This window comes from Pan paniscus, chromosome 8 (assembly GCF_029289425.2).
Source record: "Pan paniscus chromosome 8, NHGRI_mPanPan1-v2.0_pri, whole genome shotgun sequence".
Lineage (NCBI taxonomy): Eukaryota > Metazoa > Chordata > Mammalia > Primates > Hominidae > Pan > Pan paniscus.
In genome coordinates, this window is record NC_073257.2 from 100,182,059 (window position 1) to 100,209,403 (window position 27,345).

General features: G+C 38.3%; 1 protein-coding gene across 1 annotated transcript in view; it reads right to left on the reverse strand.

Annotated features, from left to right (window-relative positions):
* Positions 1-13,888: 13,888 nt before the first annotated feature.
* Positions 13,889-27,345, reverse strand: part of RNLS (renalase, FAD dependent amine oxidase) — a 402,310-nt gene continuing 388,853 nt past the window's right edge. Inside the window, exon 8 of the mRNA XM_055093111.2 lies at positions 13,889-17,674. The gene's annotated coding sequence lies outside the window, so the exon portion shown is untranslated. The remainder of the gene's footprint in view (positions 17,675-27,345) is intronic.

Genomic DNA, 27,345 nt, shown 5'->3' on the forward strand with positions numbered 1-27,345 from the left:
CAAACTTTTCCAAAGAGCAATCAGTAAAGGAGTCAAGGATGGCAAAAAGAAGGAGATGCCTTGCCTTATTTCCTCCTTTTATTTTTTTCCATTTCCTAAGAGCCCAATTTTGTGAAATGGGCCTCTAGTGGGATGTGTTTTAAATGAGACACTCCGTGGAACACAAAACATGATGGGCAATGTGAATTGCTTTTTGTGTTAGTTTTTGGTACCCACATTTGCCTGACTGCAGTTTACTACTTGAGAGAGAGGAATAGAATGGAAAATGCTGTAGGCACTACAGAGGGCCCATTATCTCAAAATAATTCTTCCCTTTTAGAATGTCACTGCAGTAAGGCTGGGGGCAGAGAACAGATGTGGCTCCTAGTCAAGAATACTTAGAACCCAAACCAGAAATTCAACTATGGGAATAGCTGACATCCAGGACGAAAGGCCATTGTTGACTAGTTGGTACTGAGCAATAGTGTCTAGCCCCTCGAAATGCAAATGCTGTTGTTTGCAGCACAAAAGCACCAATTTTCCCTTTAACAGAGCGTGTACTATTAAAATAGCATGTCCTGTGTGTAGTTGCCGCACATTCTTTCCATTTTTTTTTTTTTCTGTGTGAGTCAGAGTGCAGATTCTCGACAAGGCTGAAAAGAAAGAAAGCCATCTAATTTACATGGGCACAGAGTACCCACATCTGGATAGAGTTAGAATGAGCGGGAATTACTTGCAGCATTTAAATATAGGCGTGCAGACCTTCTTTCTTTTGACCATATGAGGCATTCACATGTAATTCCATGAAAGAAAAACCCAAAAGTCGACTTCTTATTAAAAGAGGCTGTTGTTGCTAGTGTGATTCAACCATTACAGGAACTGACCCAAACTTACAGGAATTGACCCAAACCTGGAGGCTGACAATGAGTGGCATGAGGCCACCAGACTCTCACCACCCTTCAGATGGCCAGAATTATACAACATTGTTGAAGGCATGCTAGTACCTACTTGTCTGTGCCAGGAGGTTGGCAGGATCTGAAGTCTGTCCCAGTTGGAACTCATAAGCATTGTAGTAAGCTGCTGATGCTGGGGAAACTGGGTGGAAATCATCAATGGGGTCAGGCCCCACGCTGGATGAGTCTTGTGTGCTTTACCACCACCACTGATAGACCTGTTTCCAGTTCAAATAAGATGTGGGGAAAGGGAATATAAATAGCAGATACCCAGGCCCTAAAAATGTGAAAATGAATAGCTGATATACAGAAACCAGGAACAATAGGGGAAAGATAAATGGCTGTCTTCTGAAACTAGGGCCTCATTAATACCTAATTACTGGCATTTAAGGAAGAACTATATAGATTTCACATATGAGTTGATACGTTTATTTTATTGATGTGTGGGTGGCAGTGGCATTACTAAAGACCTTAGTGAGGAAACTGGTAGACAATATAGAAGGTTATAATATTAGAGAGTTAACAAGGCAGAAAGTATATATCACTTTATGGACTTGTTCTCAAAATGACCCACAAAGCATTATAACAACACTTAGCTCTATGCATTTGCTGAGTTCCACCTTCCCCATGTCAGATTTCTGTCAGATTATATCTGGTAGAATTTTAGGCATTTGGGCTTAACTTCCTCTATATGCTTCTCTCAGGCCTCTGACAGTCTTCTGAAGAAGCATGACAATATTATCATCTTTGCAGTTAGCTTTATCAGAGTTTCTTTCTGGGAGGGTAGCTGTCTTTATTTAGAAACAGTCCTTGATAAGTTGTGAATGATAAAAGTGAGACTCTTAAGGCAGGCATTGCACAGGCTGAAGGAAAGTGAAGAGAAAGCAAACTTGCTCTGCATTGGATAGAAGGTGGAAAATAAGACTATGTGTTGAAGGAGAAGAAAGAGAGAATGAGGAGAGAAGACAATGAGATTGGAAAAGTTCCCAGCACTATGGCTATTGGGGACTGAAAAGACTTCCAAAAATAGAGATATCTGCTATTCAGTTTGAAGTTTCTTTTATTGCTGTGATGGAAATCTTGTCTCCCCATAGTCAGGGCTTCAGTAAAGTCTACCTCTATAAATGTAAATTGCCTTGAGTGAGTGAATTTTTGGAGACCAAGGAACTGATTGAGTTTCACATTGGGTTTGATGAAATAGTGAATTGGGAGATAATGCATTAGCTGAGGTAACAGGAATTTGTAGGCAGAGGTATGGTAAGGACTGCTAAGTGATTACTGGTATCCCTCCTTTCTTTTCCTATCATAAAAAAAACTGCTATGTTTTATCTGGGAATATTGCTGTCCAGGTAGAGACTGCATTTTCTTTTCTTTTTTTCTTTTTTCTTTTTGAGATGGAGTCTCCCTCTGCTGTCCAGGCTGGAGTGCAATGGCGTGATCTCGGCTCACTGCAACCTCTGCTTCCCGGGTTCAAGCAATTCTCGTACCTCAGCCTCCCAAGTAGCTGGGATTACAGGTGCCCGCCACCATGCCTGACTAATTTTTGCATTTTTAGTAGATACGGGGTTTTACCATGTTGGCCAGGCTGGTCTCGAACTCCTGACCTCAGGTGATCCACCCACCTCGGACTCCCAAAGTGTTGGGATTAGAGGCATGAGACACCGCGCCCAGCCAAGACTGCATTTTCAAGCCTTTTTAAAAGTACGTGTCAACATGTGACTTAAGATGGTTAATATATGTGTAGAAATGATACGTATTTCTTTTAGGCTGTGCCTTTAAAGGAAATGAGCAAACATTCCCCTGCCACTTTCCCATTTTTGCTGGCTAGTAAATAATGAAAGAGCTGGAGCAGATATCTTGGACCCAAATATGGGAGGCACATGTTGAGGATGATAGAGCCATCTTACTAATTCTTGCTTGCCAACATCTGGACTGTTATATGAGAGAAAAATGAAATTTTAGATGCAGTAAGTTGCAAAAGCACAATTATTTTATGTAACCTCAAGAAGAAAAACATACATACCCAGTTAAACTATGACATAATGCTTGAATGACATTGATTATAAAACACATTTCCATTTCAGAATTGTTTACAAGTGAAAATTTTGTATTTTAAAACAATACATTTCTTGTTTAAGCCACTGCACCTGGGATTCATTGTGTTAGTGGTTTATGCTATATTCCACCTAACATAGAATTTGCTATCAGAAGTGGGGTGCTGTCATAACATAACCCAAAATAAGTGGTTTAGTGGTTGGGCAGCAGGAGGCAAAGAAAAACATTGCAGGCTGAGAATCTGGTGACTCCTGTTACATCCTGACAAAATATTCAGAAAAATGTTCTCTAATAAAACTTTGAAAGACAGACTGTATGATACTAGATCAAGAAACTTTGGTGAAACTGGTTGGAAAAGTCAGAATGTTGATGTAGTCTAGAAATTTCTTATCACTTTCAGATTGATGACATCAGTCTAGTTATAAAAGGTGACTCATATTCTAAAGTGGCAGCTTTAGCAAATGGTAATGTTTTAGCCCAAGACTTTCCCATCACTTGCCAGCAAGACTTCCCATCCAAATGGTGAGAGCTAATCCAGAAGCAAAATCAGATTAAGGGTGCTGCCTTCCCAACCAAATCTATTGTTTCAGATGGTCCCAAAGAAGCTATAATTAATGAGAAAATGAGAAAGAGAGAGTGAGAGTGAGAGTAAGAGAAAGAGAGAGAGAGAGTTGGAGCACAAAGACCAGTACATGTAAGATCAGTTTTTTTTTTTTTTTTTTTTTTTAAAAACTCTGTTTGGATGAACTCTTTGGCTGCAGTTAAATATATATGGAACCAATGGAACCAAATAGCCAGAAGCATAAAAATAATTTTGAGAAATTTAATTGCCAAAAACCCACAAGTCTGGTTTCCAAAAGCCTCTTATTCTTCCATCCCTAAAACAACCCCAATGGTATTAGTCCATTTTCATACTGCTATGAAGAAATATCTGAGACTGGGTAATTTATAAAGAAAAAGGGGTTTAATGGACTCACAGTTCCACATGGCTACGGAGGCCTCACAATCATGGCGGATGGCAAAGGAGGAGGAAAGGTATGTCTTACATGGTGGCAGGCAAGAGAGTATGTGCAACTTGCCCTCATGATTCAATTACCTCCCACTGGGTCACTCCCACAACACATGGGGATTATGGGAGCTACAACTGAAGATGAGATTTGGGTAGGGACACAGCCAAACCACATCACCAACCCTCCAAATATACCCCAAGCAGGAAATAAGTTACAAAAGCAGTACAGCTCTCAAGTCGGGCATGGTCTTCAATACTCACTTTATATGTGATAAGTGAGAATAATGGAGAAGGAAAAACTTCTAAGTAGGCAGAAGCAGGATCAAATTAAGGCAATTTATCCATTTAGGGAAGGGAGAATTTGGTAATTGCTATGGACAAATGACTGCTGTGTTTTTACCTTTTTCTTTACATAATGGGAGTTTTAAATTGTAGTTCATTTGTTTCTACTCCATCATTGTAGACTGTGTGTGTGTGTATGTGTGTGTGTGTGTATGTGGAAGTGGAAGATAACTCTCCACTAGACCAAGAGAAATCCTATTTAGACTTGATGGAAAAGACTGCCCCTCATGGGAGAGCCCAGACTTGGAGCTAGACGGAATGTTGGGCTGAATTCCTCAGGGATGGGAAAAGTATGTTCCATTTGTTGGGGGAAAAAAAGGTGTGAATGGATATCTGAGTGGCTAGAGGCAGGATCTGATAGAGACTGCTGATTGTCCTCCAGCATCCATTTTTTCTTTCCTTTATGCATAGAATTTCCTTTTTGTAGTTTGATCTATGTCAGCCCAGGTAATGACTCCCATTCCAGGTCTTTTGCAGCTAGTTGTGCAGTGAGATGAGCTCTGGGCAATGGGGTATGAGCAGAAATAATGAGTGCCATTTCTGCACTATGCCTTTATAAGGCATAGACATGAGCTTTGCGTGTTATTTCCCTCTTCCTGCTATCTGGGATGCAGATATGATGGCAGGAGCTGGACCAGTCACCTTGAACTCAGGCATGTAATCTCAGGCATTGAAGATGGCTGAGTAGTTTTACCTTCCTTGTTCTGGAAATCTCTGGACCATTACTTAGGAGAGAGTAAACTTCTCTTGTGTTTAAGCCATTGCTGTTTTGAGCCTCTTTATTTTAGCAGCTTAGACTGAACCCCAAGTAATACAAGCAGTAACCAACCCATGAATTCACAGAAATCTTGTGGAGAGCTTCTGAATTAGAGATTCAAGCCAAATCTTATCTATATCTCAAGGGGAAAATGAGGAGAGAAGATAAGATCTAGATATACTATAGGCCTTCCACTTCCCAGAACAGACCAGAAAACATAGACAGGAAATAAAGATGCTAATACTGCCACAGCAGCCTCTGCCCCAAAATCTGGCCAGGAGGCAATGTGAATCTCACTCTGTCCAAAGATGTGGGTAATTTTTACATGTTTGTTCAGTGTTATCAGACTCCTTTCTGATATTATTGCTTAAAACCAATACTTTACTACTGGCATAGAGTGGAAGAGAGGCCAAAACACATATTTTTCCCCCAACAGAAAATTTAAGAGTTTTTAAACAGAGAAATGCAAGAGATATTTCAAAATTTATCAGTCACTGGACTAAATTGAGAAAGTTATGTTGTGGGTTTCTTGAGAGGTCTCATACAAAATAACAATGAACATGTATTAGGATTCTTGGAGCAGTCTTTCTATTTGAGTCACCTGGATGCTCAACTAGACGCATGCAAATAGGAAAATGTAGCTTTCTTTGCTGACTCCAGCCAGGCTCTGTCAGAAGCATTGATAAGGGCAACTGATGCAGGCTGAGAATACGGGCATTGAATAAATGCTGAGCCAATTGCTTATATCCTCATTTACTCACAGAAACATGGATGTTTTACATCCAGAGAAGCCTTGACCAATAACCTGGTTCTCATTTTACATTCATGGAAAACTGAAGTGACTTGACTATTAGAGACAGCAGTGGACTGGAACATGGTCTCCTGATATCCAGATCGTTGTTCTTTATTTTATTATTGTTAAATTTTTAGTTGACACATAATCATTGTACATATTTGTGGGATACAGAGTATAGTTCAATACATGTATATAATCAGGGTAATTTACATATCCATAACTTCAAATATTTATCATTTCTTTGTGTTGGGAACATTCAAGATCCTCTCTTCTGGCTATCTGAAAATATACAATGAATTATTGTTAACTATAATCACCCTACAGTGCTATAGAACACTGGAACTCATTTCTCTTATCTAGTTGTAATTTCATGTCGGTTAACCAGCTTCTCCTTATCTTTCCTTCCCCCTACCCTTCCCGTCCTCTAATAATTACAATTCTACTCTCTACTTCTGTGTGCTTAACTTCATATGAGTGATTCTATGTCTGACATACTTCACTTCACACAATGTCCTCCAGGCTTGGCCATATTGTGGTGAGTGTCAGGATTTCATTCTTTTTTATATCTGATATCTGATAGTATTCTATGTGTATATAGAAAAGGCACACTACATTTTCTTTATCCATTCATCTGTTGACAGATGAATGGGTCGATTCCATATCTTGGCTACTGTAAATAATACTGCAATAAACATGAGGGTACATATATCTCTTCAATATATTGATTTCCTTTCTTTTGGATAAATACCCAGTAGTGGAATTGTTGAATGATACAGTAGTTCTATTTTTAGTTTTTTGAGGGACGTCCATACTGTTTTCCACAGTGGCTGTACTAATTTATACTCCCACCAACAATGTGTAAGAGTTTTCTTTTCTCAGCATCCTTGCAAGCATTTGCTATTTTTTTTGTCTTTCTTATAATAAGCACTGTCACTGGGGTAAGATGATATCTCATTGTGGTTTTGATTTGCATTTCCCTGATGATCAGTGATATTAAGCATTTTTTCATATACTTGTTGGCAATTTGTATATTTTCATTTGAGAAGGTCTATTCAGATCCTTTCTCCATTTTTAGACAAGATTATTTGTATTTTTTTACTGTTGTTTGAATTTCTTATATATTCTAGATATTAGTCCCTTGTTGGATAAATAGATTGCAAATATTTTCTCTCATTCTACAGGTTGTCTCTTCACTTTGTTGATTGCTTCCTTGCCTATGCAGAAACTTTTTAGAGTGATATAGTCTCATTTATCTATGTTTGCTTTTGTTGCCTGTGCTTTTGAAGTCTTACTCATAAAATCTTTATCAAGACTAATGTCCTGAAGCATGTCTCCTATGTTTTCTTCTAAGAGTTTAATAGTTTGGGGTCTTACATTTAAACTTCTGTGCATTTTGAGTCGTTTTTTTTTTCTTTTTTCTTTCTTTTTGTTTTTGAGACGGAGTCTCGCTCTGTCACCCAGGCTGGAGTGCGGTGGTGCGATCTCGGCTCACTGCAACCTCCACCTCCCGGGTTCATGCCATTCTCCTGCCTCAGCCTCCCCAGTAGCTGGGACTACAGGGGCCCACCACCACGCCCAGGCAATTTTTTGTATTTCTTAGTAGAGACGGGGGTTTCACCATGTTAGCCAGGGTGGTCTCGATCTCCTGACCTTGTGATCAACCCACCTCACCCTCCCAAAGTGCTGGGATTACAGGCATGAGCCACTGCGCCCGGCCGAGTGGATTTTTGTGTATGGTGAGGGATAGAAATCTAATTTCATTGATATCCAGTTTTTCCATCACCATTTATTGAAGAAGCTGTCCTTTCTTCAATGCATTTTCTTGGTGCCTTTGTTAAAAAGCAGTTGGCTGTGAATGCATTGACTTATTTCTGGGTTCTCTAGTCTATTTCTTTGGTCTACATGTCTGTTTCTGTACCATTACCATACTATTTTGGTTACTATAGCCTTGTAGTATGTTTTAAAGTCCGGTAACGTGATGCCTCCAGCTTTGTTCTTTTTGCTCAGTATTGCTTTGGCTATTCATGGTTAATCGTTTCATACACATTTTAGGAGTCTCTTTTTTCTGTTTCTGTGAAGAATGCCATTGGTATTTTGATAAGGATTGCATTGAATTTGTAGATTTCTTTGGATAGCATGCTCATTTTAAGAATATTAATTCTTACAATCCAGGAACGTGAGATATTTTTCTGTTTGCTTGTGCCCTCTACAAGTTCAGTGGTTGTTTTTTTAGATTCCTTTTATGCAACAAAGTTCCATCAAAGCCAATTTTAAAAGGCTAGTGAAAACTAATTATTCTTGCTGCACTTTATACAAATAATCAGGCCAAGTATATAAACCAAATTGGTCTTTTTTTTAAAAAAAATTATTTCCATAGGTTTTGGGGGAACAGGTGGTATTTGGTTACATGAATAAAATTCCTTAGTGGTGATTTGTGAGATTTTGGTACACCCATCACTTAAGCAGTACACACTGAACCCAGTTGGAATTTAAGTGTTTTGTAGTTTTCATTGTAGAGATCTTTAACCTCTTCAGAGAAATTTATTCCTTGGTATTTTATTTTTTTTGGAGTTATTGTAAATGGGATTACTTTCTTAATTTCTTTTTCAGCTAGTTCATTATTGGTATTAGAAGCATTACCAATTTTTGTAAGCTGATTTTGTATCTTGCAACTTTACTGAATTTGTTAGTTTTAAAAGGTTTTTTGGTGGAGTCTTTAGAATGTTTTTAATATGTAAGATTATGTTATCTGCAAAGAGAGACAATTTGACTTCTTCTTTTCCAATTTGAATGCTCTTCATTTTTTTTTCTTTTGCATGATTGATCTGGCTAGAACTTCCAGTACTATGTTGGATAAGAGCAGTGAAAGTTCTTGTTCCAGATCTTAGGTGTCTTGTTCCAGATCTTAGATGAAAGCTTTCAATGTTTCCCCATACAGTATAATGTTAGCTGTGGGTTTGTCATATATGGTCTTTATTGTGTGAGGTATATTCCTTCTATACCAATTTGTTGAGAGTTTTTATCATGAAGGGATGTTGAATTTTATCACAGGCTTTTTCAGCATCTATTGAGATGATCATATGTTTTTTGTTCTTCATTTTTAGATGTGATGTATCACGTTTATTCATTTGCAGATGTTGGACCATCCTTGCATTCCTGAGTTAAATCTCACCTGATTATGGTGTATTAGCTGTTTGATATACTGCTGGATTTGGTTTGCTAGTATTTTGTTGACGATTTTTTGCAGCTACGTTCATCAGGCATAATGGTCTGTTTTGTGTATTTGTTGTTGTATCCTTTTCTGATTTTGGCATAAAGGTAATGCTGCCTTGTAAAATTAATTAGAAAGAATTCCCTCCTCTTAAATTTTTTGGAATAGTTTGCAAAGAATTGATGTTAGTTCTTCTTTAAAAGTTTGCTAGAATTCAAAAGTGAGGCCATTCTGTTGTGGACTTCTCTTTGTTGGGATACTTCTTATTAATGATTCAATCTTGTTACTTGTTATTGGACTGTTCAGGTATTCTATTTCTTCCTAGTTCAATTTTGTTAGCTTATATGTGACCAGATGTTTATTCATTTTCTCCAGGTTTTCAAATTTGTTGGCATGTAGTTATTCAAGTAGCCTTTAGTTATCCTTTGTATTTCTGTGGTATCAGTTGTAATGTCTCCTTTTTCATTTCTGATTTTATTTATTTGGATCTTCTCTCATAATTTTCTAGTCTAGCTAGTGGTTTGTTGATTTTGTTTGTTTTTTCAAAAAAAATGACTTTTTTGTTGATCTTTTGTATTTTGGGGGCTGTATTTCATTTAGTTCTGGTCTGATTTTATAGTTTCCTTCTTTTTCCCAATTTGGGGTTTGGTTTGTTCTTCCTTTTCTAGATCCTTAGGTGCACTGTTAGGTTGTTTATTTGAAATCTCTACTTTTTTGATGTAGGCATTTACTCCTATAAAATTCCCTCTTAGTACTGATTTTGCTATAACCTTAGGTTTTGGTGTGTTATGTTTCTATTCTCATTGTTTCAAGAATTTTAAAATTTCCTTCTTCATTTCTTCATTGACTCATTGGTTATTCAGGAAGATATTTGTTAATTTCCATGTATTTGTACTTTTTCCAAAGTTCCTCTTGTTACTGATTTCTAGTTTTAGTCCACTGTGGTCTGAGAAGATACTTGATATAATTTTAATTTTAAAAAGCTTATTGAGACTTGTTTTGTGGCCCATGATATGATCTATCCTGGAGAACATTCCATATGCTGCTAAAAAGAATGTGTATTCTGTAGCTGTTAGATAAAATGTTCTGTAAAGGTCTGTTTGGTCCATTTGGTCTACAATGAAGTTTATGTTTAATTTTTTTTTAATTTTCTGTCCAGATGTGTTCAATGCTGAAAGTGGGGTGTTGAAGTCCCTCCCTGCTATTGTATTGGAGTCTATTTCTACCTTTAGATCTAATAATTTTTTCTTCATATATGAGTGTGCTCTGGTGTTGTGTGCACACATATTTAGAATTGCTATATATTTTTGCTGGATTGATCCCTTTATCATTGACCTTCTTTGTCTCTTTTTATGTTTTTGATATAATAGCAATTACTGCTTGCTTTTGGTTTCTGTTTGTGTGGAATATCGTATTCTATCCCTTCACTTTCAGTCTCTGTCTTTACAGGTGAAGTGAGTTTCTTGTAGGCACCATATAGTTAGGGATTTAAACAAAATTCGTTTAGGCAGACTTAGCCTATCTTTTTTTTTTTTTCTTTTTTGAGACGGAGTCTTGCTCTGTCGCCAGGTTGGAGTGCAGTGGCACAATCTCGGCTCACTGCAACCTCTGCCTCCCGGGTTCAAGAGATTCCCCTGCCTCAGCCTCCCAAGTAGCTGGGACTACAGGCATGTGCCACCACACCTGGCTAATTTTTTTGTATTTTAGTAGAGATGGGGTTTCACCATGTTGGCCAGCATGGTCTTGAACTTCTGACCTCATGATCCACCTGCCTTAGCCTCCCAAAGTGCTGGGATTACAGATGTGAGCCACTGCACCCAGCCAGCCTATCTTATAGTTAGGGAATTTAATTCATTTACATTCAAGGTTCTTATTGATAGGTAAGAATGTACATCATTTTGTTAATTATTTTTTGGCTGTTTTGCATATCTTTTGTTCCTTTATTACTCTCCTGTTGTTTATCTTTTTGGTTTGGTGATTTACTGTGGTAATAATATTTGACTCCTTCCTTTTTCTAATTTCTGTATCTGCTCTACCAGTGAATTTTGTACTTCTGTGTGTTTTTTTTCTGTTTCTGTAATGGTAGATATTGTTCTTTTGCTTCCAGAAGTAGAATTTTTGTAGGGACAGTCTTTTAATTGATGAATTCCCTCAGAGTTTGCTTGTCTGAGAAAGACTTTATTTCTCCTTCATTTCTGAGAGATAGCTTTGCTAGGAATAGTAGTCTTGTTTTACAGTGTTCTTTCAGCACTTGGAATATATCATTTCATTCTTTCCTGGCCTCTAACGTTTTGCTGAGAAATCTGCTGTTAGTCTGATGGTAATTCCCTTATGTGTGACTTGATGCTTTTCTGTTTTTGTTTTCAGAATTCTCTCTTCGTCTTCATCTTTTGACACCTTAGCTATAATATGTCTCAGAGAGGTCCTTTGTGGGTTGAACCTATTTGGGGATATTTAAGCACCCTGTATCTGGATGTCTATATCTCTCACAAGACTTGGAAAGTTTTCAGCTATTATTTTATTAGTTATTTTTCTATGACTTTGCCTATCCTTTCTTCTGAAACTTCCATTATGCAAATATTTATTTGTGTAATGGTGTCCGTATGTCCCATATGGTTTCCTTATTCTTTTGTATTGTCTGCTTCTTTGTTTTTGTCTGACTGGGTTATTTTAAAAACCATCCTTCAAGTTCAGATATTCTTTCTTCTGTTTGAGCTCTTCTACTGTTGAAATGCTTAATTGTATTTTTTATTTCATTAATTAAATTCTTAAGTTCCAAGATTTCTATCTGGTTCTTTCTAATAATATCTATCTCTGTTGAATTTCTTATTCAGACCATGAATTGTTTTCCTGATTGGGTTGAACTGTCTATTTGTTTTCTTATATCTCACTGAATTTCCTTAAGATCATTGTGTTTCATTCATTTTCAGGCATTTCATAGATTTCCTTATCTTTGAGGTCTGTTACTGGAAAATTATTTTTTTCCTTTGTAAGTGTTATATTTCCTTGCTTCTTCATATTTCCTGTGTCCTTATGTTGATATTTGCGCATCTGGCAGAACAGTCACTTCTTCCAATTCTATAGAGTTGCTTTCGCAGGGAAAGACTTTTTCCTGTAGATGTGTTCTATAGTGTAGGTTGGGTAGGTTGCTCTGGCTTTGATGCTACGTGAGTGCAGTAGTCTCCGTATGATTTATTTGACTGCAAGTGCCTCAGTGGCCTAGGCTTTGGTTGTTTGTGGTGGCTGTGGCATGGTTTTGTTGAGGATGTGAACATTGGGTAGGCTGGTCCTTGTGCCTTTAGGTAGCACATGTGGGCATGCAGCATCCCTGCTGGAGGTGGCAGGGTCATTGGTGGGGAGCAGCAGCAAGCCATGGGTGGGCCATTTCTCTGGTCCCTAGGCAGGTGGTTCTCAGGTTCTGGAAGGGCACACATAGGCTCCCTGGGTTCTGTGAGCAGCCTTTCTGCTGTGCGGGACTTCCTGTTCCCCAGGGTGTAGGGTGCTACATGAACTTGGGTGCTGGGTTCTCAGCTGTACCTCTGGGTCCAGCTGGTGTCACAATGCTGCAGACCTTTGGATGAATGTGGTAAGATGTCAGTGAGTCCCAGGGATGTGGAAATGTTAATGCTATTGGGCCCTCTGTCAGGTTGTACTCTGGTGGTTTCTTTGCTCTCAAAATGCTATTTTGCTGCAGCAGCCTGGTTCCTGGGGAGTGAGGGTGACCAAGTGTGAATCTTCTTTCTGCAATAATGCAGCCACATTGGCTCCAGGTAGCTCCCCAGTATAGTATACTGGATTCAGGGCCTATGAAGCCTGTGAGGACTCTCCTGTAGTTATGATTGTAGGTATCTGTGGTGAGAATGTGGATTTCTGGAGATCTTCTGCTTATCTTTTCCCTGCAGTGGGGAATCCCTCTTGACTCTGAATTCATCCTGGCTGCCTGCTTTGCTTCCCCCTCTATGCTGCCATCATGAATTTCCATGCCTTAGAGGGTCTTTGTCACTTTCTTGCTGGATTCCAGTGTTTTTCCTTAGATATTCCATACGAGAGTTATCTATTTATTGTTTTGGGTCTTTTCTATGGAGGAGGCAAGTGCTGGGAGCTTCTAGTCAGCCATCTTGATGACCCAGACTACTGTTCTGCCTCACTTTATCAATTTAGAACTTCCACTGGAGATCTTATCAGGGGAGAAACACATACTATCTGGGGCTCCCATTAGGATTGTTGAGGGAGCTCTGAGTTGAATCTTTGATTCCATTTTAGACAAAGCCACTACTCTTCAAGGTAGTGGCTATTCACTCACTGAGCAAATATTTATAGAGATCAACTGTGAGTCAAGTGCTATTGTAGATGCTGAGGATATATTAACAATGTCAAACAGACACACTTCAGCCTGGGCAACAGAGTGAGATGTCATCTCTAAAAAAAGAAAAGAAAAGGACATACGTCTCTGCTCTCCTGGAACTTATGTAACAGTAAACACAATAAATAAGTTATGTGGAATGTTAAAAGTGCAGTAGAAGAAAAGAAATCAGGTAGGGGGAATGGGAGTACCAGATTGAGGGTGGTGGTGTAATTTTAAATTGGGTGACCAAGATGGGCTTCACTGAGAAGTTATTACTGCAAAGTCCTGAAGGAAGTGAGATAATGGACCATATGGATATTTCAGTGAGGAAGCATGTGGTTCAGAGAAAAGCCAGTTCAAAAGTCTTGAAGCAGGAGGGTAGCAGGCTAGTTAGTAGAATGTTAGCTTCTTGCACTCTTGGTAAATGGTCATGATTCTTTTAAAGAGTCTCTGTCTCTCTCATCATGGGAAATACTGTAAATAGTATTACTGTCTCCTTTACATGGTTCTCTTGCAACTACTATTACTAGCATATATCAGGCAGTTCTCCAAGTACTCTATATGTTTAATTCATTCAAACCTCAGAATAGTCTTTGAATTTAGGTAATATTATCTTTGTTTTACAAACTGGGAAATATAGAGATTAAATAATTGGTTTACAGTCACATAGAGATTAAAGGTCAGAGACAGGATTTGAACCCAATGATTTTGGTACCCCAGGATTTTGGCAGGAGAGCCCATACTTTTTAACCACAATGCTCTAAGGTGCCCCACCAGTCTGCTACTGATAGGACATGGTCTTCAGTCTATTCTTAGGTAGAAATCAAAGTGTTTGCTATGTCTTTTAATAATTAAATCCACATTTGGAGACTGACTCTAAGTATAATCCCCAGGGTGGAGGTGAATCTTCCATAAACAGAAATGGTTGCTTAAGAAAAAAACCCTATGTTTTCTTTAGAACAGAACATCCAAGTTACATGGGAATGCACCACATGATTGTTGTGAATTGAAGTCAATTTGGCACCAACAGAAATAACCTTAGGAACAAAGTTGTATACAGTATGTTCTTACGGAAACCACAGTCAGAATGCAGAGTAAACTGTTAAGGATAGATCTTTCTTTCTGGAGTTGCACTAGCTGTCTTTGGGTGGGGACAGCAAATTGTTTCGTTTATAAGATTTGTACATCAAAGCTAGATCTGCTTATACTTTAAAACCAAAAGGAGGAGAAAGACTTATTTTTAGCTATCTGAAATTTAAACCAAACCCAACACTGACATATGGATGTTTCAGACTGCACCATGTCAGAAAATTTCTCAGAGATGACATTAAACAACAATATATTATTGCAGCTGTAGAGAGTCAGTGAGATCCTTCTCTTATAATTTTGTTTAATAGCTATTGGGACACTGGGATAAAAATTGGATTTTTCAGAACGAGAGCAGGGTGGCTGAGAATTAGAATTGGGTTCAGTCCCATGAGAGTGAGAATTTCACTATATCTTACAGAAACAGTTTTTGGTGCTTTAGGTTGGTCAATTGGCTGGCCAAAGGATTAGCTACTGCACTCTACTTATAAAAGAAAACTTTAATTTAAAAAATTTACGTGTGCGTGTGTTGTAGATAATATACTTATTCATTTTAGATAAGTTCAAAAATATATGTTAATCTAAAAGTATTCACCTGTAATCCCCAACCTCAGAAATAACCAGTGAATATTTTGGGGTATACCTTTTTACCTAGATAGATATACAAGTATTGAACAGATGTAGAGCTAGGTAGAGATATACAGACCTGTCATACATATATCAAACAGATTTTTTTCACTCTACAAAAAAATGGGATGAAACCATCCATACTATTGAGTAACCTGTTTTTTAATTTTAATGTTTTTCAATGTGATATTTTACTTAGCATTTTCTTATGCCAGTAATTTTTTAACACAATCACTTTTACTTATATTCCATTTAAGTTCATGCATATTCCATGCTTTATTTGACTGCTACCCTATTGTGATAGGTCCCCAAAGATCAACATGCCCTAATCCCTGGAATCTGTGAATATGTTAAATTATATGACAACTTCTTTTGTGCAGATAGAATTAAGGTTACTCATCTTCAGGCAGGGAGAATTTCTTGGGTTATCAGATGGGCCCAATGTAATCACATGGCATTTCATAATGAAAGATGGAGGCAGAAGCACAGATCAGGGAGCTGTGATGTGAGAAGGACTGTCCCCATCATAAGCCAGGAAATTTGGAGGTCTCTAGAAGCTAGGAACAGTTATCATCTGAGAATCAGTAAGAAAACAAAGATGTCAGTCCTACTACCAAGAGGAAACGGGGGCCTATTCTTCCCTACAACCTCCGCTGTGGAATGCAGCTCCCCTGACACCTTGATTTTAGCTTGGTGAAGACTTGAAGCAGAGAACCCAGAAAAGCCCAATGGACTTCTGACTTACAGAACTTTAATATAATACATTTGTGCTGTTTTCGGCCACTAGGCCTGTGGTAATGTGTTATATGGCAATAGAAAACTGACACACCTTTTGTTGTATACCTGGGTCATTTTCAATTTCTCACTAATGAAATAAGACTGCCATGAACATCGTTGTAGCTAAATCTTGATGCACATCTTTGACTATTTATATAGGATCAGTTTATTTAAGGGTAAGTATGCATCAGTGGTCTATGAAATTTTCAGACTTTTCATGTGCAGTGCATTGCCGAATTTAAGGAGCATCATTTCCTGATTGGGAGTTAGGCAAATGGATAAAGAAAGGCCATCATTCTTTTCTTTCAGCTATTGGTTCTAGCTATTTGGTTTCTATAGTGTTTACAGTATAACTCTTCTTTTCAGCTGGCCACAGAAGCCTTTGTGTTTTCTGTGTAGATGGAAATAATTGCTACATTTGTGGAATAATGGCCAACTCAAGAGCTGCTTGAAGAGATCTTTATGGTGAAGCTGCTCCCTAAAGTTTGAAATATTAGTCAAAGTGCATCAGACCAAGCTTTAGAACTGAAATGGAATTTGCTTTGCTCTTCAAACACCACTTATGCTGGCATTAGGGAAGGGTGTGGGGTAGGTCAAATATCCATTACTGGGCAAACAACTTGAAGTATGTTTATTTTATGGGGTTCTCTCCATATACATTAGAGTTGGTGAGAGGCTAACTGCCTCTTTTATGAGCCTCAAGGGTAGCTTTGCTCAAATACATCAACCACATCAGAACTCAAAAGTGTTGATTGGGAGGCAGCTAATGTAGATGAAGGATTTAGAAAAAAATATCACCCCAGGTGACCGGATGTACCTAACCATGTTCCCAGCTCAAAGCCAGCTCTCATCTTTCATGTTTAGAATGGCATAAAGTTTAAAACAATATTAGGTTTCAGATAACATATTTAACATTTTGGCTGTTTATTCTTTCTGAAGCCACACACTGATCATACTTTTTGCTTCAAAATGTGTGGGGGTCAGACTTTAGGATAACTCAGCTATATTCATATCTGAAATAATGAATAATGAGTAATACAGAAAGTAGCCACATTAATATATCATTCACTTTACAAAAATACCCATTCCAGCATTCTTTTAAAATATTCAAAGTCTCCAGGAAATTTAACGTTACACTTAATTTACAAAAATCAGAATTATACATAAGTAGTATACAGTGAAACTTTCTCTCTCTCTCTCTTCATGTATTTGTGTATGTGTGTGTGTGTGTGTGAGAGTGATTTTAAGTTCTTGTGATGTAGAACAGCTATTGCTTTTGGCAAACCAGAAACTTGTTCTTGACAAGTAATTTCATCAACAGTGAAGCTTTTTTTTGTTTGTTTTAAATTGGGACTCTAGTCAGTGACCTTAGAAACAATACCATTAGCAAGTTCAGTTGTGGAAAGGCAACCTAGTATAGTAAAAAGAACACAGATTGGGAGTTAGACAGACTGGCTTTGACTCCTACATGCCCGGCACTTACCAGTTGTGTTTTTTTGGGGAAATTTTCTGTAAACTCATTAAACTTCAGCTTACTCATCTGTAAAATGGGAACAATAATATTCATCTTGCAAAGTATGCATGCTGTCTAGCATATTAGCACACTTCTTGACACAGATTTGGGGTTCAGTGAAGAAGGTACTTTCAGTTGTCTTGTCATTCCAGAGTAATATTATTCAGATGCAGGGGACCAAATCCATATTTTCCTTTGGATGAAAGCTATGATGGCTTGAATGCCTTGGATGTGGAAGAGAGAAAGACATAAACAAATGAATTAATGAATAAAGCACATAAGAGGCTGTTCTTCACTTTACATTCATGTCAGCTAATATGTGAAATTGCTCTAATAGAATTAATTTATTGGGTAGATGAAGCCTTCTTTTTCACTTTCACACAACTTCATAGACATTGAGAAAACTAATGTGTATATTAACAGTTTCCATTAAATATATAACTTTTCTATAAAAATGTAACTTCAATGCATTTAGCAAACTTCTCTGTGAAAGAACATTTTTAGTTGACATATTTGAAATTAAAGTGTCGTTTGAACTGAAATGGCACTTCTCTGTTCAAAAATCTTCAATGATTTCTCATGTTTTACAGAAAAAAATCCATACCACTTTGTTACTGATCTTATATCAGTACTTCCTCCTATCATATTTTTCATTACTCCATTAAAGTTTTTTTTATTCATCTCAGATTGATCTGTATAATATCAAAATGCATTAGTGCTATAGGGAACATCTTGTGTTTTGCCTTTTCAGTAATATCTAATGATAACTAGTTGTTTATCCCCATTCCCTGATCCATGTAATGCCAGCTTGACCAATCAGGATGTTTCATCTTCCTTACTGTGGTGACTGGTTCAGGAACGGGTAGATAATTCAAGATGGTTGGAATCAATGGCGATACTGAGACTTTTGCGGATCAACTAGAGAGAAGTCATAGTTTTCACTGCTCTGTGGGACAGCTGAGAATGGTGCAAGCCTCCATCCACTGTCCACCATTTTGCTGCAACTGTTTGAGTGCCTTCCAGAATGTAAAGTTAACACAAAGGAAAAAAGAGCTGAGAGAACATTAGAGGTAGTGTTCTGGTAGTGGTGTTTCAGTCCTTAAAGATGAACTCCTGGACTTTGTAGTGACATGAGCCAATAAATTCTCTATCTGGATTCAATTTGAAATAGGTATTCTTCGTCAGCACACACACTTTCTGTGTGAGCCTATATTTCTCATTTCCTAAATATTCTGCCTTTTCTTCTCTACTCACTCAAGAGCTACCTGTCCTTGAAGGCCTCATTCAAGTTCCAGCTTATTGATGATACCTTATTCAACTACCCAGGCCTTGATCACTCACTCCCTGTAATACTCATAGACAATTAGTTCATTTGCGTTAAACAGTCATGTAGCTTTTTGAGTAGCTTTCTGATCTTTCCAGTATCTTTCAAGTTCTTCAATGGGTGTTTATTGGGGGGAGACATTGAAATTGAATAATCAGTATAGGTTTCTTTTTAAACTTGGTTTCAGTAATCATGCTGGGAGACAGAGATAGGTCCTTTTCTGTTCTTTTTTCTCCCCCCAGCCAAATGACTGAGAAAAAGAACTGAATTTAGCCCTCAAGTTTGCCTACACATTCATAACAACTATTATGTCTGGGACCTTAGTCCACTGAGTTAAGATGACCCATCTTTTGCATAAATAAATAGGTCACCTGAGCAACAGTCCAAGAAGATTGCTCAGACATTGCATATAGTTGACAGTAAACTAAAATTATTGTTTATGAATGTCATACCAAGCTGATCTGGTGATATTCAAGTTTATTGCTAAAGCTCAACACTATGGAATGCTTTGCTGCAACCATAAATCTTCCTATGAAGTACCTTTTTGTGTCCTGAGGTACTCCAGATCTTAAGTGGTCAGATAGCTTGTTGGCCACCAAGGTATCAATGCTCAGAGGCCGTGGAGAACAAAAGCATCAGAATGTTTTCAGCAACACCATTTTCTTTGTGCATTGGTCCCTTGCCTTTGTTCAGTCTTAAGGCAATTGAGATAAAGGAAGAACTGGATTTTTAAAATATCCTGTTGCCCTGCCTTTCCTAAAGCATCCACTGATCAGAAATATAGTCACTGAGGCCGAGGTTACATAGTAGACAAGAAAGGCAGATTGTTAATAATCTATTAGATTCAGAGTAGGTGTGCCATGAAACACAAATATGGGGACGAGAGTGGATCTGGAAGTACTGGATTTTCCTTTTACCATCTATACAACACAGATTCATTAATTCATCCTTTGTCTTATTTTCACATTTCAGTCCTTACCACCTCTACCTTATTGGCCATTAAGACCTGCTCATTTTACCTTTGAAATGCCTTTCAGTCTATCCTTTTCTCTTCATTCTCACTGCTACTGGACTAGCTTTGGTCTCATTAAAAATGTCCCTTTAATGGTCTTTTTTCCATTTATATTATTTTTTTAAATTCAATCTTTATACTAACAAGTTCATTTTGTTAAAACACAATGGAGATAACATACTATCTCTGCCTCAAAACTCTTCAAGGAGCTTCGTCTTCTACTTAGTACATTCCAATCTCCTCATCATAGTCTCTGGTGTCTTCCATGATGTGGTTCCAATTCATCTTTCATGTCTATTTTGGTCCATTTTATCACATAAGGACCCAGTGTAGATTGGGCATTATTTTCTTTATTAAACAGACACATTCTTTGACTAAGCTCTGTCAATTAACCAAATCCTAGATACTTCAAGACCTGTTCTATGAGGAGGAGTCAGAGAAAAAAAATGACAGGCTTAAGCTAACAAGGAAAAATAAAATACAGTATTAAATCTACTTCAATGGGCTATAAAAACCAGTAAAATTTTAATTAATGTCCTTTAAAATAAAACTGCATCAAATGCATTAAAAAACATTGGCCAAAGCACCTCCTAGTCTTGATTTTACTAAGCAATTTTAATGGAGAAGCCTTTTCTCACCAAGGGTCTGTTAATATTTCCAGGAAGCAGGTCCCCAAACTCTTCTTTCCTGGAAAATATTGCTTAACTGTACATTTCTAATGAAGCAAGTTCGGAGATTATGAGTGGAGACCAGAGGAGATAAGGAAAGTAAATAAATAAAATTAAATCTGCTGTTAAAATAAGAATATTTTCTAGCTTAATCAGCAAACACAAGGCAGAGAGTTTAAGCAGTCTTGAAACAAACCCAACGCTTTTTAATAAATGAGCAGAATAGGAAGTTAAATAAGGGATTCTGGCGCTGGGGTTCAGGGTCATGCAAGAAGCTAAGTTAGAAGACCACTCTTGTTTCATGTGTCTTAGCAGAATCGTCAGAGTAAAATCTGAATACCCCGATTATTTTTAAGCCCTCAGGATGGAGTTAACATCTCCCATAAATGACATATATCATATAGACGAATAGCCAAGTACTCATGCCTCACCATTCCATTCATGTAACACTTTCCCTCTCCTCAAAGAATGTGTGTTTTACACATGTCATCTCTGTTCATCTCTCGCCTCTCTGTGGAAACCCAGCAGAAGAATGTTGAGTGACTCAATCAAGGTTATGGCATGAAAGTGCTTGGGAGCTGGAAGGGAACCCAAGACACCCATTCAGTGCCATACACATGAGTTCACACTGCTGGGTAAAGCACATTGCAATTGAGTGCATATTTAAGTGATATATCAGTGCTAAATGGTAACACATGTAATGCTTCCCACTTAGGATATATTCTTGGCTAGCTCTGTTGGAAAATATTATATGGAGATTTCTTTATGGTAAAAAAAAATTTTTGAGCAAAATTTAAACAAAAAAGGACAAGATCAGAAGCCCGAAATATTCCCACACCCACTTTTTGGGGAATGGTAGGGGCTCCAGCAACCTTAATTTATGGAGGCTATTAAGAGCTAAGGCAGAATTTGTACAGTTCAGGTATACTTTCTAGAGAGAATCATCAAATTAACGTAAGCAAAACCATGACCTGAAATAGAAAGTAATAGTACAAAGCAAACTCTTCATGGAAAAGAACAAAACCCTGTTACAACACTGAGCACTCAAATCTCACAACTGCCTAATCAGGGTGTTTCTGGGACTAGGAAATGTGTAGGCACCTCAGGAGTTGACAGAAAGCCCAATCTTTTGCAGGCTGAGAAACACTGGCATCTGCTAAGAAGGCTGCTCAAAAAAAAATATATATATATATATATATATATTTAATGGAGAAATATATATATATATATGACTTGTGCATCCCATGAAGGTAAAGAAGCTCCTGAGTATTTTGTTGTATAAACAAACAAATAAGTTTCTACATTTATGTTGGCATTGATCAGAGTGACAAATTAAAAGGGGGCTGGAGAAATCTTCCTTAGAACAATCGAGAATTAACCTCCAACTTCTCCTAGCCTACATTTAGATGGAGACAGATTAGGGTCATATGGTGGGACAGACATTTGCCCCTCATAGAATATCCATATGCTCCCCACATCTCTCAGCCCCTTGGCAGGAAGGTAGCCAATGAGCTGCAGCATTTGAAAACTGATGTGCTACCTTTAGCTTTCTCTTCTGCTGTCATGGTGGCCTTGAAAGTATGTGCACCAAGATTCATAGCAATAAGATGTAAGCAGATTGAGTCCCTCAGCTGTCCTGGAGGACAAGTGGTCTGGTGGGATTGAGAAATAAGCCTTTCTGGGTTAAACCACTGAGATTTAGGGAAGTATTAGCTACCACAGCACAACCTAGCTTATTCAGACTAATACACATAGGACTGAGATAACTTTTCTTGTCTTGAGGGAACTTGAATAATTATGAATAATCTCTCTTTTTCCCGATTTACCTTATTTCTTACTTTCTGACTCTTTGACACATGGTTATGACTGTAAAATTCCAGTCAATGCTTTCACATGGGCAATAGTAGACGTTTAGTATTAATAATAAATATTTAGTATTCATGGACATTTAGCATTAAATCTGCATAAAACAAACATGCATTCCTGCAGTATTGGTCCTGAAATGTTGGTGTGCATTTATTTGACACATGCCATGTCCTTTACTTGAAAATAAAAGTCCTCAGTTTCTTTTTCTTTTTTTTTGAGATGGAGTCTCGCTCTGTCACCACTGGGAGTGCAGTGGTGCAATCTCAGCTCGCTGCGACCTCTGCCTCCTGGGTTGAAGCGATTATCCTGCCTCAGCCTCCTGCATAGCTGGGACTACAAGTGTGGGCCACCACACCCAGCTAATTTTTGTATTTTTAGTGGAGATGGGGTTTCACCATGTTTGCCAGGCTGGCCTCAAACTCCTGACCTCAAGTGATCCTCCTGCCTTGGCTTCCCAAAGTGCTGGGATTACAGGCATGAGCCACCACACCTGACCTCAGTTGTTTCTTTATCTTAAAGCCGGCAGCATTAGAGACTTTTTACTAAACTGTTAATGTGACATTTCTGATGTCAGATGTATTCTGTTTCAATAGCTGTTCTTTAAAATCAGGTTTTACAAGCAGACTATTATACTACAGGTGATTGTCCAACAGAAATTTTGGGTACGATGCTTTTCCTTTTGGACCAAATTCTAAAAGCAGTTGAGCTGCAAGGGTGCATTGTATAAATGGTCTAGACAATGCAACCAGTGGCTGAAGACCCACATAATTACTGTATAAACACTAATTTGTATGCTCTTTTGGGTTTATTTCAAAATTAATTACTTAGCTTTTTTAAAAAGCTAGCTCCAATTTCTAGGAGATGCACCATAGACACAAGACTACAGTCACCAGCTACAGTTACCAGCTGAACAACATAAATAAAAAGAACAGGAGAATATTTTAGAATTCATTGTTCGTTTGACCTTTATTTTGTTAGTTAAAATGATCATGTTTTTGAGTCTCTTCTTAATTGCTCTTTGAAATCTCTGTGCTTTTTGTAGGTGCAAGAGTCTTACTTTCAAATTTGAGTTAATCCTTAAAATGATGTCAATTGAAACATCCCTTTGCTGGCAGCTAACAGATGTGAGAGCCAGTTCTTAAACTGGTTCTTTGATCCGAAGTGATTACCTGGATTTCAGTTTTCTCGTTTCAAAAATGTTCTTAGAATATCAAGTTCTAATATTCTAAGCTTTCCTGGTATTGATGTACATTCTAAGGACACAAAGAGAACCACATATATGTATGTATATATGTACCTATCCATCTAAATAAATGTGTGGGTATGTATGCATAGATAGATGAAAGTATTAATATATACATTCTCTTAACATTTCAGATATGACTTTAAAAGCTGTTAAGAGAGGCCAACATTTAAATACCATTTCCCTATGTCATTCATCCTATAATTATTCACATTTGCCTTTTGTGACTTTGGAGTGTCAATAACTTATTGTTTTACTCTGTGTATTTTAGGTTGATCAACAAAGTAACAACTTGGATCTCTATAGGGATATAGTAATAATTTTGCATATAGAAAACTTATCGTGGGGTTTAGCCAGAACCTATGAAAATTACTCTTCCAAGACAATAATAATAAACAAAAAAAATAATGAATCAGGGAGGGAGAGAGGAAGATAGGGAGGAAAGAAGGGAGATACAGTTTAGGCTGCATGGGATGCTTTCTTATGCCAGGGACTACTACTGTTCTTATTCCCCACAGTACTTGGTGCCTTGCACTGTGCCTGGCATGCAATAGGCAGTCAATAAGTATTTGCTAACTGAATGACAGTTTCAGAGTGGTTGACTGAAACAGAAGTTTTAGCATTTAAACAATGAATGACTGATTTTCAATTATTCTTATCTCTTAATGAATCTTTGACCAGGCATGCAATGCAGCGAAGCACTGGGGGATGAAAGTTTATGACATCTGTATTGTTTTAAAGGAGTAAAAATTGTTTTTCTGTCCATTCTCTGCGCCTTTACAGCTGTCTTAATCAAGGGTGGCCAGCATATTTAAAATACTGACCGAGTGCCCCTTCAGCATCCCCCCTTCGAAATGTCATAACCAGAACCATGACTCCTTCTTGGGGTTAGGGATGACTGAATGATGGTAGGAAGTGTGATCATAGATGAGGGCAGAGGGATTAGGGCCTCTGCCCTGGGATCAACCCTGTGTTTGGGGTCCCCACTCTTTGGTACTCTTTCTTCAATTTCTCTGAACCGCTGAGTTCTGAGTCTTCCCTGCCTTCAACTTATATAATTGTCTAACTCCTCAAGCTGTTTTTGTCTCCCTAGATTTTCAACTGATGGTCTGCTGTGATGTAGAGGAACTGCTTCATTCTTTCAATCCCTCAGACCTGGACTTCTCATTCACCATCTGTTCTGATCTTGGCGACCTGCCTGAGACTTTGAGCCACATCTGAATCCTTGGCTGTTCTCTTCTGCTGCCTACACCCTGGCCTGACCCAGAGAACTTCATAAGGACACAGACAAACATAGGAGAAATAGTTACAGGACATGGCACATAAAGGGAAGGCCTATGTGAATTAGAGAGGTGAGGGATGATTTCCCAGAGGAGGTGGGACATGAAGGGTAGATTAACTCAGTTTTTCCTCTTCCCGTTGGTAGTAAGTGTTGCATGAACCCACATGTAATAAAATGGAATGTCTTTAGCATGCTATAATATATTAAGGCTCTTTATTCTTTTACAGCAAGTTTTCTAGTTTCCATACATTCTAAGATTTCTCTATTTTCCTTATATGCTATAAGCGCTTTATGGCCTGAGTTGGTTGGGCATAGGTTCCTGTGTTCTCCACCCTCCTCCTCCTCCCTTGTTTATACACATCTGTCCTTGCTTATTTCCCATCTTCTCAGATCATAGTTCATGGTCTGAAACAATCATCTCAGAGCTGGCTTTCCTCTTGGGGATCAACTGATTCAGCCATGTCTGCCATATTTTGTGCCGCCATCCTCACTACATCCTGAACAGGCTTCTCCAAGCGGTGAGGTCCAACGTGGGTCTTGTCCAGGGCAGACGGAAGCCCCCAGGGCCAAGTGACAGGCTTGTTCTGGCTCTGCCTGGCTCAACTCAGGGATTGGAAGGGGAGGCACAGAATTGTGCCAGGAGCTTTCTCTATGGGCTCCTCTGCTTAGACCCAGCTGGCTTGGCTTAGCAACAGTGACATCGAGGGGGCAGGATTCACGTTCCCTTTTCAGAGGCTTTGGCAGCCTCTGCAGCTGTAGCGGTGGCTTGCCAGTCTTCCCACCCACACCAATCTTTAAAGGGGGCTCATCTGTTACCTTCCATTGACTCAGCAGCTCCCTTCTTTGGATGAGCATTGTATAGGGTGTCTACCTGCCACGGCAAGTAGGAGAATTTTGGAGAAGTTAAGGAATTACAGCCTGTACTGTACTCTTGGGTCTGAGTCCCAGGGAGTTCTCCCTCTTTTTAGTTTCTTTTTTTTCTGCATGTGTCTTTATCTATTAATTTTAATTAATTTTTTTCATTGACAAATAAAAATTATACGTATTTATGGTGTATGATGTGATGTTTAATATAAGTTTACATTGTGGATTAATCAAATCAAGTCAATTAACCTAGAGAGTTCTATAGGATGAAATATACTTCTTGCTTAAGAAAAGGATGTTTTGATTTTTTCCCCTTTATTAAAGAAACCAAATGCAGGGATTAGAAGGCAAAGAGGTAAAACAGCTGAGCTATGCTCCTGGGGAGCCTGTGCTAGCTCCATTGTCAAGAGAGAATATGTTTTGGTTGCTTCTATCATCAGAGAAGCTCAGTCGAAGCTACTCTCAATCTTCAAAATTAGCAGCAATGTAGTTATGTGTAGGAAAACATCCTAGACCAGGAAAGAGGAGCCCAGCTATTGCTGTGAGCCTTTGGGTGAAACACTATCTTGGGTCCAGTTTCCTCACTTGTGTGTAAAGCGAGGTCTGAGATCTTGACTCTGGCTTTAATGTACTTTTGAGAACATGCCATCCCTTGATTTGTATACCTGTTGGCATTATCTACTGTGGTGTCTTCAGCTTGGGGTGCCCCATAGGCTCTTCTTCTATACCTTTGTCTCCAACTCATTATGATGAAAGAGTTTATTTAAACCACAGCACAGAGATATATACCCATGGGGTACCTAGGAGTAGCACAAGTACGTAAGGCACTTTCTCAACAAAAAAGCCAGATTATCTTTATGTTCTTTGTCAGGGTAGCGCCGCTGAAACACTGTGCTTCCCATGCTGTGTTCCTTGTATTGTTTAAAGAAACATGCACCACGGGACCTTGCTGCCTGGATAACATGGACACCCCTATGGTGGATTTTAGTTTCTTCATCTGTAAAATAAGAGAATCCTATCTGCCTTGTAGGTATGAGAATCAAGTGAATTAATATTATGTAAATTATTTAGCACAGCACCCGGCACATGGGAAGTGCTTGCTAAATATCTAAGTACCCATGAAATGTTGGTAGATACACTACTTAAAAAAATAAATTAAAAGCCTTAAATAAAGGAAGTTTATTTGGAAAATCTGGGTTGATCAAAGTCAGACACATCTTTTTCTTTAGTATTTAGAATATTTAATGCCATCCCATGTGGGGGAATTTTGAAACTTCATCAGAGACTATGGAGGGCCTAGAGTGTTTGGAATTTTCCACACCTACTTGACTGTGGAGTTGCTTTCGTGAAACACCTAATATGGTCTCAGGGACCCTGAATGAGTTCATGGAACATAGTTTTGGGAACATGGCTCCAAGAACATGAAATCCTCTTGCTAATTTGTGCAACCTTCATCAAAAGTCTCTTCTGCTGGTTTGGTTCTCAGGGACTGCTTATCCAGAGGGATATCTGTCACTTTTGTGCTGTCTTCTACTTATACTTTTAGTATTTATAGGAAAGCTGCCATTTGTATTTACACTTTTACTTGAGTAACTACCTGCTAACTTTAAAGATTGAGAGTAGTTTAGGTGGTGGT